The sequence below is a fragment of the Strigops habroptila genome, chromosome 3 (genome assembly GCF_004027225.2).
Source record: "Strigops habroptila isolate Jane chromosome 3, bStrHab1.2.pri, whole genome shotgun sequence".
Lineage (NCBI taxonomy): Eukaryota > Metazoa > Chordata > Aves > Psittaciformes > Psittacidae > Strigops > Strigops habroptila.
The window spans coordinates 20,007,739-20,030,136 of record NC_044279.2 but is presented as its reverse complement, the minus strand read 5'-3'; positions in this window follow the sequence as shown (position 1 = coordinate 20,030,136).

Sequence of the window (22,398 nt, the reverse complement as noted above, 5' to 3'; positions counted from 1 at the left end):
CTAAGGAAGGAAAAAAAAAGAAAAAGGCAGATTTACTTCCCATGGAAATATACACGAGATCCCTGAAAGTTTAACTATACATATGGGATAAATTTGTTGAAAAGGTTCTTGAAACCAAAGGAAACAAAGGTATGGGGCATGCATGGGACCCTTATAGAAGGATGCCTGACTTTTAACTCTTCCCCAAAGAATTTTGGCAACTTGGTACTGTTAGATCTTAGAATGAGATCATACATTTCTATCCAAGTAACTAGACTTTCTGCAGATTTAACTGGGATGTCAGAGCACTGTCTATACAAAGGTTTATATTTGGTCTAAATTAGACATGGCACCACTAAGGATCATTTGTGTAGCCAGCAATAAATTTATAGCAGTCATAGAGTCTCTCTTTCCCCAGTTGCACTTGTAAATATTTCTTTTGGCAGTAGACTGTGAAAAAAGCTGTACTCAGTACTCTTAACCTGATGATGAAGTCATACCATACAGAAAAATATCATAGGAGAAAAAGTGAATAAATAATCCTTCCTATAAAGATAAATAAATAAGTAAATTCACAAAAATATGCAAAGCATCCCAATTACATGCAGCTCGCAGCGGGGAGAAAAAATAAAACATAAAGGAAATTTATTTACATTAATCTTGCAGAAGAAGATTTATATTTAAACCTGGTCTACCAAAACTCTCACCAAGATTTATAGCTTTCCCAGAAAGAGAAGGCCTAAGTTTTAGCAAAAACAGGTCATTCATAGTTTGGGTGGAAACCAGTTGTTACTCATTATTATTCTGGTTATGACTCAAAAGGGAAAAAAGTTCCCAGACAAAATTCAATGATATGGGTGGAACTTTCCTTTGAATTTTTGGTTTGTTTGAACTCAGTACTCAAAGCAAAACTTGGAGGATATTAATCCACATGAAATGAAAAAGTTCATGTGGACCTCTTTTGAACCAATTTGCTAAGATTACACTGCTTTTGCTATAAAGCTCCAAAACAGAAAAATATTTCAAAAATGCCCAAAATTCAGAATAGAGAGGAGACATTTATAATAAGCTTTCTGGAATGCTCGAAAGTAATTCCATGAGTCCCAGAATATTATAATTTAATAAAAGTTATTAATTTGCCATCCTGTAAGACCCAGCATGTGTCCAGCTTCTCACAATACACTTACAGCATACAGAAGAAATATTTTACTGATCTGGGAGTCAAGCTAAGTAAAGCTTAAGGAAGATATTTTGGAAGTTGAAGCCATTAAACCAAAGTCCAGGTGAAATTAATAGCTATGTCCAAGCAATCCTACACCATTTTCTCCTCAGGAATACAATCTTTGCATCTTCCACATGAACCTGAGTTCATATTAGAAAATGACTTTCACTATGTTTTGTAGCAATAATATAATTTTATACCTCTCTAAAGTGCACCAAAGGTGGCATTGCAGTTAAGATCAGATAATCAATTTGGAATTAATTTCCTGATTGTCTCTCATTGAGCTTTGGTTCACCACATGAAGCATTCTCAGCATGCATTAAGCCCAGCTAATTTTCCTACCTTTACTCAGTAGGAAAAAGTCTTTAACTGCAACAGTCTAATACCTTTTCTTAATCACTTCAAATGATAACTTCTGAAGACTTTTGTTCTAAAGTCTGCACAAAACAAACATTTCTCTTCCTTACTAAATGCCTTGAATTATCCTATGCAGCATGCAAATGCCTTGAATGATTCTATGCAGCATGCTTAAATATCACCAGTGGCACACAGACATATGGGAACATGCTGTGCCAGGAGTAAGCATCTCAAGAAGTTTCAGAGGCAAGCATCTCACGAAGTTTCAGAGAGCAACTGCTCTATACCTTTCTCTGACAATGTCAAGCATATCCATTTGTCAGAGAAGTGAAAATGTACAACAAACCACTACCAGTTTGTGAAGGCAGTTAGAAGCAAACACCCTTTGGAATTTTAGGTTGTAATTTGAAAGGTAGACAACAAAAAAGGTCAAAAGAAATCTCAGATTGAGGGTAATTTCTAAAAAGCAGTAAGTTTAAGAGATTCATAAGACTGATCAGCACAACTGTGTGGGAAACAGTAAATTATTTTGATTAGATAAGTTTGGCTTCTAAGACATCTTCAGTCAAAAGAACGTGATTAGGAGAGACTATTGAGCTATAATATTTTCCTGTGTTCACTGTTTCTTTCTCCATATGTGAAATAGATATGTATGTGTTTATTTATTTTATATCCATATTTATTTGTATATTTTTGTGCATAAGAATACATAGGGCTTCCTTTGCTTTGACTTTATTTCATTTAATTTTATTTTCCTCCTTGACATTGTACCTGTCTCTTCCTTTTTGCTATTCCTCTTCTCTCCTGCATGTCTGACCAGTTTCTCCTCTCTTCTGCCTACCCACTACATAGCTTCATTCAGCCACTATCAGCCTTTCTTCCACATACAGATACATCTGGCTGTCTCCTGTTTCAGCATCTGGATCCACTAAACCTCTCAGTGCACATTTCTCTTCTCTCCATATGGGATCAGAGGCAGCTTCCAATGGTGGTGAAAAAAAAATAAAAAAAACCAAGAAGAATGCTCGAGGCTACTAGCCAGCATTTTTGGTTGTCTTTCTTCAGATAGATAGCATCTATTCATCTGAGTTTGATTAAGAAAGATAGATTCTCCTAAGCAGTAATGACAGATCCTTGTTTAGGTTTTTGCATTCTCAGAGGCAACTAAATGTATTGATGTATGTAGACATGAAGGTCTTCTGAGCGAATGACAATGAATATTTCCATATTTTTACCGTATTTATGTAGCAAGTTGTTTACTAGATGACATTATTCTACTGAAGCTAATTTCACCAGCATTATTCCATGGATAGATACATTCCTCTGCAAGGGGATTGGAATCTCTAAGTGGAGCGAAATTTTCACTGCATGGTTTATCTAATCTGAGAGCTACAACTGCAGTCAAAAGGCAAGATATTTGTCCCTCCTCCTGCAAGCACACATATCCTTGTGCTGGATTTAGCAGCTGCTCAGTGTTGTGGTACTGAACTGACTAAAACCACCTTTTTTTTTCTTTTGAGTACTGTTTTCCAGTGAGATCAGGGAGCTGATTTGACCAAACTCACAATTGCACAAGCTGGCAAAAGGGTTATGCCACCACAGACAGGATGGCAGGAAGGCTCAGCCACAGGCAATAGGAAGGGAGACCATGGTGCCACATCCTACTGGCTGCCTAAACTTAGGTCACCAAGGAAGGCATTGGTTCTGAGGAGACAGGGCTGGTTTTTTTCACCGACCGTAGAGGGATCTGAGAAAGTCAAGAATGCTAGGTTTTGTAATTATTTCTCCTTTTCCTTCAATATTTATAACCTCTGCTTATGGTACATAAAGGAAGTCTCAGAAACAGAAAGAGATGAGATCAGTGTTCAGTAAATTACATATTAATTTTAAAAAATATATTTCTGACAGGAAAGTAAAATATATTAATATAGTTCATTGCAGTAGCATAATTAAAATTATTAAGTTTGGTAAACAATGGCAAAATGTTTTCCAGTAAAGTACTCATTAAATATCAAAAATTTCACCAACTTAAAACTCCAGCAAATATAATATCTAACACTGAAGATGTATTACATACATCTACAAGGAAGGAAGGTGTAGGATTTTTCATCAAACAATTGAACAAGCATATTTGTCTAAAAGCACAAAAAAGGAACCAGTCTTACTATATTATATTGTAAAATAACTAATATGTTCCATTTTATCTTGTTTTACCTATGAGTTTAGAATATTAACAAAATCTAGAAAATGAAATAAAAGTTGGGCTTATTTCTTCTTTTAATTTGTTAGACTGTGTAAAGTCAGCTTCTAATCTTCTCTCACTACTTTTCTTTATGTTCACTTCTCAAGCTAGAAATTCCACCAAAAAAAAAAATCTCCATAAGAGAAGAGATCTAGTATTTTGATTCAATTTTAACTACAGAGCAATTAAAAACAGATGGGAAAGGAAAGGAATTTTCTTTTATATTCAGTTTGAACCTGTTATCTTTTGTTATTTTTAACATTTATTTAGTGCAGAAACCTGACACAATATTAAAGGTCATTATTATAGATTAAACTCCTTCACCATTTGGCTAAGACTTTAGATCCCAAACTGCAAAGTAATATCCTTACTGTTAAGCTGAATGTGCAACCAAGGGACATTCAAGTTTTGTAAAGTAAGCAACTAAGTTTATAACCTTTTTTGAAAACTGCATCTAAAAGAGACCATGAACATCACCAGGTCCTCCAAGGAACCATTAAACAAAACAGGAAATTAAAATACGTCCTTGATATTTTCCAGGTATAAGAACAAGTGCAAGAAAACTGAGTTCTAACAGACAATATAAATGTTTTGCATCAAATATTTTAGGTTAATAAGAAAGAGGAAAGGGGAGAAAAGAGAAGACCACAAAATCCCTCACTATTTTCCTCATCTATTATTTTTCAGCATGTCAACCAAAAGGCTATTTACCTAGTGAATATAATTGCTTTACAGAAATGGTGATCTTTCAGATCTTTTTGTTTTCTTTTCTTTTTCTCCAGGCGAATTAGGTTAACTTTATTCAACTTTCACCTTTTTTCTTTAAGGAAGAAATTACGGCTTATTTCCTTATTCTGCAGCCAAAGTAGGAAGGAATACCACAAAAGCTCTTTTTCATAAAAAGTTTCTGTTTGTTATATTTATTTGTCTAGGTTCCCTCTCTTCTGAAAAAGCACATTCAGTTCAATTAAACCAATAGCCAACTTAGGAAAGGTACAATCGCTTCAGCTGAATTTATGTTGAAATCAGGAACTACGGCTTCCTTGTCGAAAGCAAAAAATCTTCAATATTTGTCTATGGGACACAATCACTGCACAAAAGCCAAGAGTGTACTAACATTGCTCAACAGTGAAGTTTTCAAGTTTTAATAAAACTATTATACAGGTTTGGCTCTCAAAATACAATAAATACTACAGGTCTTCTTCTCAGGTAACATAGTCATTATAAATGACAAATGACATGAATGAAACAGAATGTTCTTCCTCACTTGGACAAATTCCCTGTCATATTTACATTTTGCATTACCAAACTTTTTTTCTGAGCTGCAACCTGAATGTTTCTACTTTTAAAAGTGGAGAACACTAAAGCTTTGGGATTTATGTACTGCAAGAGAGCAAGAAGGATCTGTTTGATAAATATTTGTCATTCCAAAGGCCTGATTTATCTATATGCTCATAGCCAGTGAAAGCACTTCTACCATCTGCAACAGGGTTTTGACAGCAATACCTTTCTTAACCTAGACTTTGCAAGTCCCAGTACTCTTCCTTTATTGTAATTTTTCTTACTGATTTCAAAGCTTCAGAGTGTTTCTGTCTCCATAACCATATTCTTTTCCACAGTTCTTTAACCATTATCAGCCAATTACCTTTAGTTAAAGGATCTAATATCAGATGAGGCATTCTAACACTACCAAAACCAGTTCTTAGTACTGACCCTTAGTTAGTTTTACCATTTATCAGGTTATTTTGTGCTCCTTATTAAGGTCACCTCCTTTGTGTAAAAAAAGACATATATTCTAGCATAAATTCTAGACAACTGTAAATATACTCTAAACTAGGGGGAGGAAGGGGAGGAAGATGGTTTTATTAAATTACATGTGAAATTAAGAGCTTTGTCATTTTTTAAAAGCTTTAAAACTTTTTCAATTTTTAATAGGCAGTAAAATTTTCTATTTATGAACTTAAGTACCAGTGTAGAGAATTGGGACTTGGGTAAAAGACAAGTGGGGTACTCCAGAAGTTCAACATTAACCCTGCATTAGCCAAGGACAAAGGCTGAAGTCATCATTACTCAGCCTTTTGTCTTTGCTATTCCTTTCAAGATGATGAAAGTCCCATAGCACCAGCAGTGAATATGTGTAATCCTCCACCTCCCAAAACACCACAGCAGTCCTGTCCTAGCTCTTGATGAAGATCTTCTTCCTTTATTTTCAAAATTAACAGCAGTTTGCTTGGGGCCATAGCTGAAAACTTACACTCTTGCAAGTAATAACATAGTACAAAAGGGTTGAAGAATTAAAAAAAAAAAAAAAAAGAAAAAAAGAAGGAAATCTGTGTAATGTTAGTAATCTACACATATTTTCTTAATGGATAAACACAATAATAAGTGATGCATGTGTTAAAAATTACCCCAGGCAACCATAAATTATGCATTTTTTCTGGATGCAGTAAGAAATTCTTTAACTTCATATTACCATAGATCAGACTCTGCTAACCATATATAGTAGTCATATGCTATTTCATAATACACCAGACAGTTTAGATTGTGATAGTACTGTTGGTCTGAATAATTATTCATGCATCAAAACACAGGAGGAACAAGAAGCTATATTCACATAATGAATCCATCAATGGGTGCTGCATATTATAACCTACCCCTTCACCGCAGCTTATTTGAAGTAATTAGGCAGAGAAGCATTCAAAATTGTCTTAAGGAGTTTATTTCAATAAGTTGCATACAATCACATGCACAGCAAAAGTTAGGAAAAAGAATACACTCACTTTCAATAACTGCTGAATAAAGAGGATGCTGCTGGAGCACAGAGAGCAGCAGCAAGGAACACCTGCAGTGGGATGTAGGTAGACCTGGGGTTCATTGTGGCCCTCCCAGAGCCACTCTGGTCACAGTGTGGCTTAAATCCTCTCTCATGTCTCACTTACATGCAATGGTGAAAGGCTTCTTTATAAACCACAAACAGTCAGTTTTGCCCTGTCTGAAAAACAGGACTTTGGCGTGTATGCTAGGCGATGCTGCCTGAAAGATCCCTTTCCATGGCCAGATCACCAGCGCCATTCACCATTTCTGTAATATCTGGGTATTCCTTCACCCCTGTATTCACCAACCCTTAATTTCATTTCAGCCTAACCAGCTTCCAGAAGGAATTTGGCTGTGCTGCAGTGTGAAAAGCGAAGTATGGTTTTGCTCAAAATAATGAAAGTAAGGAAATTGATATTAAAAAAATACTTTTTAGCTAGGGATTTTAAAAAAATAATTATTTGGAGGAGAAATTAGAGGAATATGTGAAGGCACGCTCTGCTTAAATGGACGTTAGTATATTCATTTATTACATTTCTGAAACCAATGCCAGGTAAGCTGATGAAAAGTAATGAGCCTGATAGATACTGGTAAACATCTTCTTTCAGTTCCATTGCGTGGTACAGTTTCATATGGTTAAACGCATAAAGTACTGGAAGTCTCTAAACTGTAGAACTGAAAAAGAGGACTTACAGGCTGGATGAAAGGTAAAGGAGTTTGACAGATGGGCTTACATTGAGGACAATGTTCCACCGGAACTCAGGCAGCAGGCCTGCTAAATCCTACAAAAACAACATTCACTTTAGCCACTGTCAATGATAAGATACTGGAGCACTATTGTTTGCCTTTTCTGGAGACGTCACTGAGGCCATTTCATCACAGGAACCTTATGACAAAGTGCCATAGAAGATAAGGTCAGGTTAGTTTATATAGTTCTTATAATCACAAATGCCTGGTGCAGGAGCCAGAAAACTCCATGACTGTCATAACTCTCTTCTTATGTCCACAGAGCAGTGCTTCCGTCACACTCTGCACACATTAAAGTTTTCACAGACAAACCTTTCTAATACAGGTTCTGAAAGGATTTTAATACTAGAAAACCTGGGGAATGGTAAAACAAACAAACAAGCAAACAAATGCCCAGCTCATTGAAAACACCTTTTTCACACAGCTCAGCCACTCCGAATAAAAGAGCCAACATTTTCAGATATGTGTCATGTTTCATCGAAATTTCAGATATGTCTCCATGTTTCATGGAGATTCTACATCCAGGGATGTGTCGTTACCTACGTAACAAGAACATTACAACACAGGACTGAGCTCAAAGCATATTGGCATTTTAGGCACTTGCCAATGACCAGGAAATTAAGAAAGCAGTAGGAAAAATGTAATGCATAATCACAATAATAGGCCAGAAGATTTCACTAGAAATATACATTCTGCGTGAGAAAAGAGAATCCTGAAGCAGTGAATCCATGGTGATATAGGCTAGCCAACATCAAAACAGGAGATATGAAGCCGAGATTGTACAAATGGAAAATAATGACTCAGCTGTGTAAATTATTAAAGTCTTTTTTGTCAGATGAACAATCAATGGTATACTACAGAAAGTCTCTCTAATAATATATATGGTGACTCAAAGCAGAGAAAAAGAGCAGAGAAAAAGAGGTCAAAGCAATATCCAGAGAATGATGTCGGTGTTGTAACACATGACAAGATTATGTACACAATAGGATATTTTAAAAGATACCAGAATCCTAAGGATGTTGTGGTGACAGAATTGTTTTCCTGTCACACTGAATGACTGGTATTTAATGATTAATTATATCTATTAAAATCTAGAAAGAAATCACAAAATTATAAATCTAATACATTTTCTAGTTATATTTCCTGAAAATATAATACAACTGAGGAAACAAGAATTACTTTGATACCAGCAGTCATTTAAAACTTCCTGAAATATGAAATTCCTGCTCTTTGGTTCCTTGAGGAGACAACCACTGTCCACTGCTTGTCTATTTATACTTCCCCAGAGTGGGATGGAAAACATGACCACTTTGGTCTACAGTGCCACAGAAGTCTACATAGCCTGGCCTGCAACCAGCCCTCGAGCTGCAGGACACATGGTTCCTTTCTGTATGAGTTTGGATGCACACCCTTACCTACACTAACTATGAAAAATGTTTGCTCTTTTCATAATAACTATAAACAGATGTAAAGGAGAGTAGGTGTTCCTCAATGTGCTCTGTCACTGCTTTATGCTTTTTGTCTTATTACTACACTTACTACCATTTCTTGTACATTGAATGAATCTTGAAAGAAAATTAAAGAGTTTGAAAGGCACGTACAGCTATTTTCTTCAGCTACAGGATTACTATCCTGCCAGTTAAATGTGCTTATATCTCGGATTAATAAACACTCCTCATTCTGACTCACCTTCAGAATGTCTGAAAGCAAATTCTTGATCTGTCCAACTGATGCCTTCTTCAATATTCAGCTTTTCATTTACAGCTGTTCTTTCTGCTAAATCTGTTGATGACTGCTCACCCAACAGTGAGAAAACCTGTGGTGTTATAATCACATGTAATATATGCATGGTAATCTATTTCACAGGTTAACATAGGATAAGCAGCTCCCTGGGAGTGCAGCATCTCCAATTAGAGCTTACCATTACTTACAATGAGAAAAAGATCTAAGTAGAACAAAGTTGTTTCTTAAATCTCCTTTTCAATGAATTGGGCATTATCACAGTTTGAGAATGTATGTTTAATTATATATATTTAGAGGAAAATAAGTAGCTGCAAAAGATTAGTCTTAGTGATTCTGTGAACCTTTAAGATCCTGAAAACACTCTCCACTGGTATAAACACTGGTCTACAAAGGCTTTCAGGTTTTCTTTGAGAGGATTTTTTGCTTGGTTTTTGGCATTCTACTCTGGGAAAAAAAAAAAAAAAAACAAAACCTGAATTCTGTCTACTTTAGCAGCATCTCACCTGTGAAGCTGTAACATGGTTGGCTGGTAGTGCACCTGCAGTACTGATGTTCCTGATATTGAAAAACTCCTAGTTAAGTCATTCCACTGTATGACACCAGTTTGTGTTGCTCCTGGGCCTGTTCTGTCATCTTTGGGGGTATGTTGAACCAGTAACAGTACTATGATTTAAGCAATGATGATATAAATCATGATGTGCTATGGTAACCGGATATTTTCTACGCTCCTTGCAGTATCTTGTCCCAGTATAACCTTTATCCTAAAAAATCTTAAATATCTCAGCTACAACCACAGAAGAAAAGCTGAACTTTCCCACTGAGAAGGATTTTTCAGGACAGCCTGCAAAGAATGTACCATATATTCCAAGAATGCATTCCCTTGACTCTGCTATTTAAACTGCACCTTAGGAAGCTATGATAATTACTGTGCTCATCAGCTGTAGTAATTGTAGAGAAGAATGTTCATATCAAACAGAGTTCACATTGCTATGGTAACACAGCCAGTAATAACAGTGTGGACCATTTTAGAACAGGGATCCCCAGTTAGAGATCTGAAGCACCTGCAGGTGCAAAGGATTTTTCCATGTGCTGGAACCAAAGACATCTTCTAACATCAAAAAAGTCAACATTTCTGGGGAAAAGAAACCCAAACCGAAAACCAATGAAACCCCCAATGGCACAGACTGTAAGAGGCTATTCTAATACTACAGTGCTTGCTGCCAGAGCATCACTGCCATATTCAGAATAATTTACAAATAAAATAACCTGGGACTGATATGAATGTCTCTTCACCTTTCTGGCACTGTAATGCAGCCTGAAAGTGGGTGTAAATTATAATGGAATGTGGGTGCTAAATTTAATCATATTCACATCCTTTTTAAGTATCCTTCATGTTAACAGAGCTATGAAAGAAACTGACTTATCTACTTTTAGAAGTTACTTCAAAATAAAGCAGAGTGCCACTTTTAAAGTGCATGGGCTATTCTGAAGTAGCTCCCTGTGTGGGAACTCTTATTCTGCAGAGTGCTTCCTCTGTCCCTCTTTTAAATTTAGCTTAATCCACATGAGATAACCAGAAAAAGGCTCTCATTGCAAGCTATTCCAGTCAATTTCTCTATGAAGCTTTTCACTGTAAGTGCAATCAAACCTAGGGACTTAAAGTACTGGTTTTAATGGTCTATTCTAATGGTAGTATTTCCAGGAATAATGGAAATTGGTATTATGAGCAATAGCATGGAAATGGCAAAAGCTAATTTTCTGAAAGAGGCAGCCATTTTTTGCTCACCTGAGAATGCAGTCCACAGCGTGGTTTCATTTTGAAAGAGCTCTCCCTTGATGTAAATTGTCTATCATGGATATTTTTAGGGAGTGCCAAAAGTGCGGTTGTATATTGAAAATCCTTTCACTGCAACCCATTAACAGGGTTTCAGCCTTGCCCACACCTGGACTTTAGTTCTGCTCTCATCCTACAGCTACTGTAGTTATCTGGCAGTTTGTACAGGCACGCTCTGCAACAGAGCTGTAATGACAGCAATTTAAATATACTCGTATTTAGGTTAGACTCTTTTTTCTTTAGTGGATTATTTCATAGTTCTGGTTTGGATCACAACCCACAAACAGACTGAATTTCTAAAAATGGGTAGCTGGTAACCTTAGCCAAGATGAATGTGTGAGGACCATGGGAACTAACTACTGTTTGACAAAAACCTCCTAAGTTTTCCCCAAGGAAAATTGTACTGTTAGTGAGAAGCCCACCACAAAGTATAAGCAGAGGAACTTATTCAACAGACTGACACTAGAAAACTTTGCCTTCTGTGTTTGCACCTAAATGCCATTCTGCCACCCCAATCTAAACAAGGAAAGTGATCACAGTGCCCTTAGGAGATGGGCACAAAACCAAAGTGTTGCAAAGACAGCTAGCTTTCTTTTTGTTTTGTTTCAATTTTCAGTTCATCCAGATTTTATGAACATGAAGTCAGGGCCAAGAGCACTCAGGGCATTTTGGCTACAAGCTCCACTGCTGGCTGTTTGTGCTGGCAGAGCTCTGGGGAAGCCACAACCCTAGCTGAGATTCTGAGTGATATTTTACAGCTCTAGGCTTCACTCAGATGCCTGTAAGAAGATGATGATTTCTCCTGATATTGTACAACTCAGGAATAAGTGGAACTTTTACTTGCTACTTTTCTGTAGTCATTTGTTACTGCACATGCCCTGGACCACAGGAAATCAGCCATGTCTCCATGTTCGTTGTAATCTGACAGTATTATGGATCAACACAAGAAGAGGATTAACCCCACACTAACTTTCTAGTATGTGAATTCAGTAACAAATTTGTGTCTGGTTCTTGGTGAATTACCACAGAATGAGAACTGTTAAATGTTCGATTTCACTGAAGACATAAAGTACCAATTTTGCTACTAACAATCCTGGGTTGGATTCTCAGCTTTGTACCTCTACAGTCTGATGATGTAAAGCAATGTGGCTTTCTTTCTAATGCACATTTCCCAGTGTAAAGAAATCCCAAGTGGGAAAGTAGAACTGGCTGCACCTATACTAGATATACATATGTTATTACATTATACATATACCACTACATTATACATGTACTACCTGAGCATAATGGGTATTTTGGGGAAAGCATGCAGCTAGACCTGTTGTAAATCTTTGGCCCTTGAAAGCTTAATGCAACAAAAAGTTCAAAGAAGTCTGTAAACTGCTTGGACCTGCATTGCAACTGGTACAGAAATGGTCTTGATCACCATCAAGGATGAAAATCTGCAAACAGATCTTTTGGTCACCAACCAGGAGGAGACAGAGAGCACACCACCAGGCCCATCTTGTCCAGGGTAGTTGAAAGTCCTTTAAACCTTTAGGGATTTAACTGGAGAGAAAAATAATATTATTCTATAATACTAGATTATTTTAACTGAGGCAATGTAGTTACTATTTTGGTATTTATTACATTCCCAGACCGAATTTTAAAATTTGGCTTTTGTTTAGTATTGTTCTTTAGACTGAAAGAGAAACAGATGATTGAATTCAGTTTCACTCTAAGCAGGCAAAAGTCCCAGCACTTCCAGATGAGCTGTGGGGACTCACAGAGGCTTCAGTATGACATTCTGTTACCTTTTTTGCCAGGCAGAAAAGAGACAGATCTACCTATATTTATACTTGTATTCTCAAATTAAGAATAACATAAACTGAACCATTAGCAAATTTTAGGTTTGAAAAGTCAAATTGAACACTGAGCATTTTTTATTTTTTTAATTACTGGTAATTTGGCTTTGATTATTGCTCATAAAAAATATTTTATAACTATTCTTCCATTACAATAATGTACTTTTTATAAAGATAAGATATAAACACATTCTTTAAGAACTCAAGTAATATGAGTCTTTTTCACATCCTTTTTTTTTTTCCTTTGTGGACCCCTAAAAGGATTTTCAAGGTTTTGCTGACTTAGAAACTACAGGACTATATGACTCAATGTAGAGAAAGCTTTGCCTTCCATCCAAACTTATCCTAGTCTGGCTGAACGGCTAAACATTTTACTTCAAAATTCCATATGGCATGGATAGCCACCTGTGTGTCCCTACATACCTATCCGTTTACATCATTGCTATTGTGATGTGATGGACTTTAGATGCTGCTCCTGGAAGTCAAGACCTGTGCATTTCAGCTCATTAATCTCTTAACTTTTTTCCAGGTGTTCTGTTACTTGCTCCAGTGTTACATTACCAGATGCACTTAGTCAAGTTCCTACTGTTAGCAATGGACCAGAGTATGATTCCCCTCCCAGATGCATATTGTTCTATTTATCTATTTTTTTACCACATTCTCTTCATTTCTTGATTTATGAGATATGTTTTTTCTAAGTTCTCTTTGCCTAGAGTTTTACATGTTTCTGAGAAAAAGTTGCCTAGATTTTCAAAACTTGTAGCTCTTGAGCAATTAAAAATCATTCCACTGGTTTTAGAAGGAATTTTGTCTACTAATATCAGAGAACTTGAAATACTAATTGTAATACTTTAGGGGTGGGCTTTTTTGTTGTTTGTGGGTTTGGGTTTTTTCCCACACAGCTGTAAATAACAAAGTTTAATTTCCATTTTTAGAGAGAAAAAAATCTCAGTAGCGTTCATGGTTTGCTTGTTCTTCTGTTGATGATATGCTTTGCCTGATCTAACAAGAAAAACCCCACTAATAATACATACGGTTTACAGCTATGTTCCACTCTAATCATTCATGAAGTTTTCTATTAAACCGAGCCTTTTTTTGCCCTCAAAATGTGTGCAGATGGAGGATGTGCAACCACACAAATTAGTCATGCAAATGGCCAGATGAGATAACGTGTAAGAAGGCAAAAAGAAAAGAGTACCTAACATCAGACATTTAATTATAGAAAATAAAGATGAAATCAAAATTATTTTAAGGCAAATTTAAAAGAGAAGAAATAAATATAGCCTATGTTATTGAAGATATCAGTAAGTGTAAACATGTTATGCAAGTGTTATTAGTCTATAGTATATATGCAGGTAGCAATTTCCAGGAAATGTTTCCTCAGCCTTCCATGAGTCAGTTGCAGACTCTGTTTTTGATGTAACAGTGAATGGTCCATTAGCCACGTGGGAGAGTAGGCCAGACCAGAAGTGCTCTCTTTATCCCAAAATTTGTCACCTCTCCCCTTCCTGTTCTCCAGCTGTAGTTCCTTGGCCCTTGGGGGAAGTTACACCTGAAAGCAAAGTTACACCTGTGACCCTGAGTGACGACACAGCTGGAAAGCTATGCGGACACATTGCTTCAAAGTGAAGTGCATTCATCCATTAGTCCTTCCCATGGCGTCAACAGAAGGCCAGCATCTAAAATGTCCACCACAGACAGCATTGCACCAACTAGGGTGCAACCAGCGTGTCTCTGGCAGTGATGACAGATGGATTCTGGAACAAAAAGAAGCATGGAAGCACACAGTTTGATGGTGAAAACTTGACCATGTGGAAGTCAATAGTCAGAATCCAACTGACTTCAGAGATAGAATATCACCCCTTATTATTAATCAGTGTATTTCTAATGTGCATATACAAGGATATGCATGTATATACATATTCATTATGTACCTGAATCAATATTTTGCATATAAGAATGCTTCATAATTAAAGTGTTTTCCTAATTAAAGTTCTTGCAGAAATATTTTCCATCACTCTGCAGTAAATTATAAAATGTGAAAAAGACTGAGTTGGCTTATTTTGGAATAAAATAGGGTCATTTGATGCTCTGTAGGATCCATTTAGGGCACTCTTTTAAAGCTTGCTGTATTGAAAATATGTAAATATAAAAAATTTAATCAAACTATGTTCCTACTTTAGGCATTACTATATGTTAATGTCTTTCACTCTTTATTTTAATACCAACATCTAATTAAAAGATGCATTAAAAATTCATGATATTTATTGAAAGGAAAAATTCCAGTATAAATATCTTTTTTAATTATGATAGTCTTTACGGACATAATATGGATAGTAAAATTGAACATAAAAATTAATAAAACTATAAAATGAACCAAGTCTATTTTATACTCATAAAATTGTGTGGGAGGGGCTGTTATTTAAGAAAATCACAAATATAACTGATGAGAACAGCATCAGCCCTAGAAGCTGATTTAATTTTATGTTCGTAATATCTATTTAAGATTTTATCCCCTCAATTTTGTCACTGGTATTATAATCCCAGATTTAACTGGGTGGCCTTGGACAAATCATTCAGGAACCTGTTTTTCTTTCATTGTCAGCAGTATGTAGGGGAAGTAGATTCTTTGTTTAGCTGTTTCTTCAGTAGTAAAATGGAAATGGTCATCCTTATCTGCTATGTAAAGATGCTATAGGGATTTGATAGCTAATATTTGTAAAGTGCTGCTTGTGAAGATTAAAAACAGACAGCTGTGTTATTTATTTAGTTTTATAGTTACATAAAAGACTTCATTTATAAAAATGGAATAGAAAATATTCCTAGATGTTTTTAAAAGTGAGGCCTTCTCATGTCCCAGAATCATGTTATGGTAGCTGTTCTCCAAAGCAGATATAGATTTGAAAACTGCAAGGTTTTCACTCCTTTCACTAATGGAACATGCTACATGTGCAACAGCATTTCCTGTTGTGTCCATTTAAAACATTTTTTAAAGCAGAAGGCACAAGAGACTTCATAGTTGAAGGAACTACGAGTGACTGGTAATTATTAATAAAAATAATAAATGGGTTTTCATAGTTATAGATTAAGATGTGAGATGACCATTAATTTGTATGGTTTTGGAAGTATAGTTTCTGATAAGTCACACATCTACTACACTACAAATGAAAGGGAACAGACCCCAGTTTTGAGAAGTTTCATTATTCTTACACACACTCTTTACCATCAGCCAGGAACGTTAAACCTGGTGGACATCCATTTCATTTTACTTTCCAAATTCTAGTGAAATCAGAAATACCTTGTAGATCTATTCCTGGTGTTAAAAAGTTCATATATATGTTTCTGAAAAATTGCTAGCTAGAGAAAAATCTTAGAAATAAAGTCAATAATGCTCCCAAACTTGCTTCCCTGAAATCTGAAGAGTCTGTATTCTGCATTCAGAGCACAGACCTGATCTTTGAGGTAGAAAAACAAAAAAGAGAACTTTCCAAAAATTGCAGTTTCCTTGTATCACCAGACACTGTGATAACTCCTGTCAGCATCACAGTCTTACATGTGAGTATCTAGTAGAGCTGGTGAGTTAGCTTAAGAACCTAGGTAAAGAACTGAGCTTTTGTGGCATTAAAAATTACAGAGCATGATAGAGATGACAGGAAGTCTGGATACACCAAAAATGTATCCAGAACTTGTAGATTTTTTGTCAATATTTCTTCCATACAGGCACTGACACCCTGCCTAAATCCATGTTCACCTTACCATCCCTGCATACAAGGGCAGACTCATTCAGTGCTGACTTGGATGGTCACACTGCTAAGCTGCTCTCTCTGTTGCTTTCTGGAGCTCAGTCAGCACTGGCTGTGCTTCCTGCATTGGCATCTCAGGTAAATGCTTACAAACAGGTGAGATGAATAGAAATGTCTCTGCACTCAGACACTAAGGGGCTTTGCAAGAAGTTTATGGCTGTCATGGTTTAACCTCAGCCAGCAATGAAGCCCCACAGAAACACTCACTCACTCCCTCCCAGTGGGATGGAGGAAAGAATCAGAAGGGTAAAAGTGAGAAAATTCGTGGGTTGAGATCAAGAGTTTAGGTAAAGCAAAAGCCATGTGCACAAGCAAAGCAGATCAAGGAATTCATTCACCACTTCCCATGGGCAGTCAGGTGTTCGGCCATCCCCAGGACAGCGGGGGTCCATCACACGTAACGGTTACTTGTGAAGATAAATGCCACCACTCTCAATGTCCCTCACCTCGTCCTTCTTCCCCCAGCTTTACATGCTGAGCATGACACCATGCGGTGTGGGATATCCCTCGTGTCAGTTGGGGTCAGCTGTCCCGACTGTGTCCCCTCCCAGCTCCTTGTGCACCCCCAGCCTGCTCACTGGTGGGGTGGTGTGAGGAGCAGGAAAGGCCTTGGCTCTGTGTAAGCACTGCTCAGCAGCAACGAAAACATCCCTGTGTTATCAGCACTGTTGCCAGCACAAATCCAAAACACAGCCCATAGCAGCTACTATGAAGAAAATTAACTCTACCCCAGCCAAAACCAGCACAAATACACAATACGAGTAGATCAGTGTGGAAAAACAGCTGGTGCTGAAGACATCATGTTCCCACCACATATGTTGTGAAAATTTACATTTGATTGATTCTGGTCTGGCCCTTCCTACTGGATAGCCATTAGTTGTGGAAGTTCAATATGCTCATTCCCTGAGCACATCTCTGAGGTTAATTTCATTCTTCATTAGGCTACAAAAGCACAGCGAGCAGGGGCGGTAGATGGCTCACCTCAAAAATGCGGTCCAGATCTGAAGCAAAACACTAACAAACAGATGCACCCATATGACTGTTAATTCTCCTTCCCTAATACACAGCCACGCTTCTTCCAGAAGTGGAAGCTTGTCCCTCCCAACACCTCTTTAATTTTGTTCTTTCGTTGTTATTTTCATCTCCTGCTTTCATCAGAGCTGTTTGACAATGGCATTCTGGACATTGACACACAACTTCCCACCACCCTATATATTTTGCATGTTTCCTATCCCCTTTTTTCTCAAAAGCTATGTTTGACTACACAGTTATCATTCAGTTGCATAACACTTTGACAGAACAACTGCTGTGTCCAAGCTTCCTGTATTAAATCATCAGTTATGAGGGTGGGGGATGGAGGTTGGGAAGAAGGAGGTGGTGTTTAACAGAAGGTGGCAACTATTAAGATATTCATTTATTGTTTATTTATTATTATTATTATAAAGAGACACAAACAGAATTAAACTTGTTTTTGTTAAGTCTGAGAACATAGCATGGTCTTAATTTTAAATTTGCAATGGGAGGTAAACTGTATTTCATAAAGCTCTGCTAAAGAGAATCCATGAAAAATACAGTCTCTTTGACAGGAGCATGGCAAGTGGCCTCTAATAACAAGCTCAACACCAGCATTGTTTCACTTGCCCCCTCCCCTGCTTCAGAAGCATTAGTAGATTTACTTTTCTGCACAGAAGTCATATTCTGAAAGTACCATACTAAGAAAAAAAAAAAAAAAAGCCTCTCATAAATACTTGAACAATCATTTCTTTCCTTTTACTTTAATTGCTCTACAGTCAATGATTAAATTTTACAACCCTTAGTCACAAAGGACTTTAAGGTCATGCTGCAGGCAAGACTCATTCCAAAACAAAAGAAGTAGCAAAACACATAAGATATTTTCTGTGCATACTCTATCTAGTATTGGAATTTCTTCCTGGAAGCCTTGGTCAAGTCTCAGTCAGTCTGCACCTGGACATTTGTTCTGGGTGGTAAAGGGAGATGAGTGCTATGCTAGCAGCATCCTACTCTTGTAAGTCTGTATTGTGGCACACCCAAACTCATGGGCTACAGAAGCTGGCATGCCTTAGCCATCTTCCTCTGGTAGTCAAGAGGCCATGATCTAGTCTCTGGCAGCATGTAATATCTTAAGCTTTATTTTGGAGATTGAGCTTTTACCTTCTAGAGATGTTCATAAGAACTACAGTCTCTGTTCTGATGAAGAAATCACTCATGACTTTTCTCAACAATGCACAGTTTTGATGGGCCACACTCAGATGGCTATAACTACAGAGGATTTATAAAGAGAAATAGAGTCTCTGTAGATCTGCTCCAAAGGAGATTTTGTTAAAATAAGACATAAAAGTTCTTCCACTATTGGTCTGATTGCTTATATATATGTATGTGTTTCTGCTCCTTGACTGAACGCTTGCAGATTTTCAAACTGAAAAACAGTCACTTCTAAATTTTCTAAATAAACTTTTTCAGAGGATGATCTCTGTGGCTGGAACGTTCATGAACTTTATTATTTTTTTTTTGGATTAAAAACACTTCGGAGAACATCCAGTGCCTTTCTCTCTGCTTAGAAGAAATCTGGAGACTGTGTCATCAGTAAAGCATTTAAAGAAGCTTTTTTCCCTATAAGATTCAGCATATTTGGGGCTGTTGAGATGAAGGGTTGGGTTTGGGGGGGGAAATACAGTAGCATTCTAGATTGAAAATACACAGCTCTTATTTTCTTATATGACAAAACCTAAAAATTCACGCCATGCTTTAAAATATTGCCAGTTGTATGCGTCAGAGCAGCATTATTCCGAGAACTGAAAAACAGACAAGGTCCTCACTGAGTAGCTGTGACCATGCAGGGTGTCTGGAAACTCTTGATGGAAGATGGGAGATGAAGCTATTTCCCTGTCACAAGATGAAAGTAGTATAAATTCCCTATCTTTCCTCTTCCTTTTCCCCTGTCCCTGGCAATATCACATACACATTTAGGATTGAAAATACTTATTCTTTACTACATGGCCAGCACTTCACTTTTTTTTTTTTAACCCATGATGGTCTTACACTATCACCAGATGCTTTTTTAAGCCTTTCCTCACCACGGTCACAGGAGGGAAATTGCAACACATTAAGACCATCGCAGGAAGTTTGCCTCAAAAATCACTCTGCCTTTAGTAGGGACCAAATTGCAGGAGACCATTAATTATTAAAACCTTAGTTTCATTCAGTGTACAGCTTTTCTGTATATGCACCTTCATGGCAATAACACTAAGTCTGGCAGGATGCTCATGAAGTCTGGCGGTTCTTCAACAGAACACTCAGTTCATAGTAACATGTTACCAGCAAGAATACTGTGAGATGAATAGAGATACAGCCACTTCAGTCCCCAAGAACCTGCAACAATATAACAGAAGTCCTCAAAGAGATACACTGACTTATCTGAGTCTTGTCTGAAAGGTTTCCATTCTTGCAAGTCATACCACTGCCACAGACATCAGCCAGATTTCCAGAATTCTTGTTTTGCTCTGTTCCCTTCAAGTGGTAGATGTCTATAGGGCACAATCAACAAAGAGAGAAAGAGGGAACTGCAGAATTCTGGACTAGATTTGGGAATCCATTCTCCTACTCCAGACCTTCTCCTGACAACCCCCAGGGCCTGATGAACAGTACAATGTGCTGTAAGCATTTGTTCAAGTCCCCAGGGAGAGAAAGAGGTATGTAGGTAAAGCTAATTTTGGGAGGGAGGGAAAAGCAAAAGTATGGAGACACAGTACTTTTTCACCTGTGCCTTGATGGCAGATAATAACACTTCTTGGGTAGAAAACTAAGTATTTGCATATACAATCAATTAGATGAGTTTAATAGAAGCAGTGATGAGGAAGGCTACCACTGCCTATTAACACAGCTTTGCACAATAGATGGTCTCGCTCTTGTGCTTCTCAGACAGGCATTGTGTGCCCTACCATTATTGGCCCAAACTAAAAGAACAGGGTTTTTGTCATATCAGAATGCAATTCCAAGTGACAAAGAAAGTATAAAACATAGAATCATAGAATCACAGAATAGTTAGGGTTGGAAAGGACCTTAAGATCATCTAGTTCCAACCCCCCTGCCATGGGCAGGGACACCTTACACTAAACCATGTCACCAAAGACTTCATTCAACCTGGCCTTGAACACCACCAGGGATGGAGCATTCACAACTTCCTTGGGCAACCCATTCCAGTGCCTCACCACCCTCACTGTAAAGAACTTCTTCCTTATATTTAACCTAAACTTCCTCTATTTAAGTTTAAACCCATCACCCCTTGTCCTATCATTACAGTCCCTAAGGAAGAGTCCCTCCCCAGCATCCCTTCAGATGGCCCCCTTCAGATATTGGAAGGCTGCTATGAGGTCTCCATGCAGCCTTCTCTTCTCCAGGCTGAACAGCCCCAATTTTCTCAGCCTGTCTTCACACAGGAGGTGCTCCAGTCCTCTGATCATCCTTGTGGCCCTCCTCTGGACTTGCTCCGACAGCTCCACATCCTTTTTATGTTGAGGACACCAGAACTGTACACAGTACTCCAAGTGGGGTCTCACAAGAGCAGAGTAGAGGGGCAGGATCACCTCTTTCGACCTGCTGGTCATGCTTGTTTTGATGCAGCCCAGGATACGGCTGGCTTTCTGGGCTGCAAGTGCACACTGAAGCTGGCTCATGTTCAGTTTCTCAACAACCAACACCCCCCAGTCCTTCTCCGCAGGGCTGCTCTAAAACAAGACCAAAACTTCTTATTTCTTCACCTTTTTAGTGCTAATTTGTCTACATATTGGAAGTTTTTCCAAACTAAGACACCAGTTACCGTAAGACTCGGCTTTTCAGAGGGGAAAAAATTAGCAAGGCAGTAAACTGTGAATAATCCAGAGACTGCTTTTTAGTGTATCCTATGGACATATGAAATCATTAAAGATTATAGTCTTTTAAAAAGAACCGTCTCTTTTTAATGCTTAATCTGACAAGGGCATCTGCCCACATTGAGCTCATAGCAAGAATATGGCTATAGAGAAGAGTGACTGGGTTTGCATTCAACAGGAATGGACTCCATCAGCACAAGCTAGAAGGAAGTTGAGTGCCTCACCCTCCTAAGCCCCTTTGAAAATCTCAGCCACTACTTTTTTCCTGCCAGATAGGTTGATGACAAGTAGCAAACAGAAACATTCTGGTCTAGCACTATTAAAATCATTACTGGAGAAATTTGGAAAAAAAGGCATCAGCATTCTTTCATTGTATTAAAATATTCTGTCTTTTACGAGCTCAGTCATAACAATCTGAGACATATTTACTACTTAGACAATTTTTAAACATTATAAACAGAGTACTTGCTCAGAATATTGCTACCACAACCAGGACAATGAACATTTTCAACCTTAATATGAATAAACTCCCAACATTGGTGTTGCAACAATGCAAATGAATGCAGTACCTCTTCCATTAATACTGCTCAACCAGGAAGTTACTTTAAATTGTGGTAGCTGGCAGTTATATATCTTGTATTTATGACTTCCCAGCAAATGCAGCTCAGAGTGCAAGGGCACATTTTACTACTATAAGAGTGAAACTTCCTCAGTCTTAGGGCTTATTCGTTTAAAATAGATGAGATGCTACATCCCTCCTACTGAATTACACCACAAAAGCTGTCAGTAGGCCATCTGAATTCTGTTTTCCCATTCTACATCAGGATCCCTCCGGATTAGATTTATTATTGCCTTCCCTCAATTTCTCCAACCCACAGCAGTCTCCTCTCTGATGATGAGGGCTAAAAATAGTTCCCTCCAGAG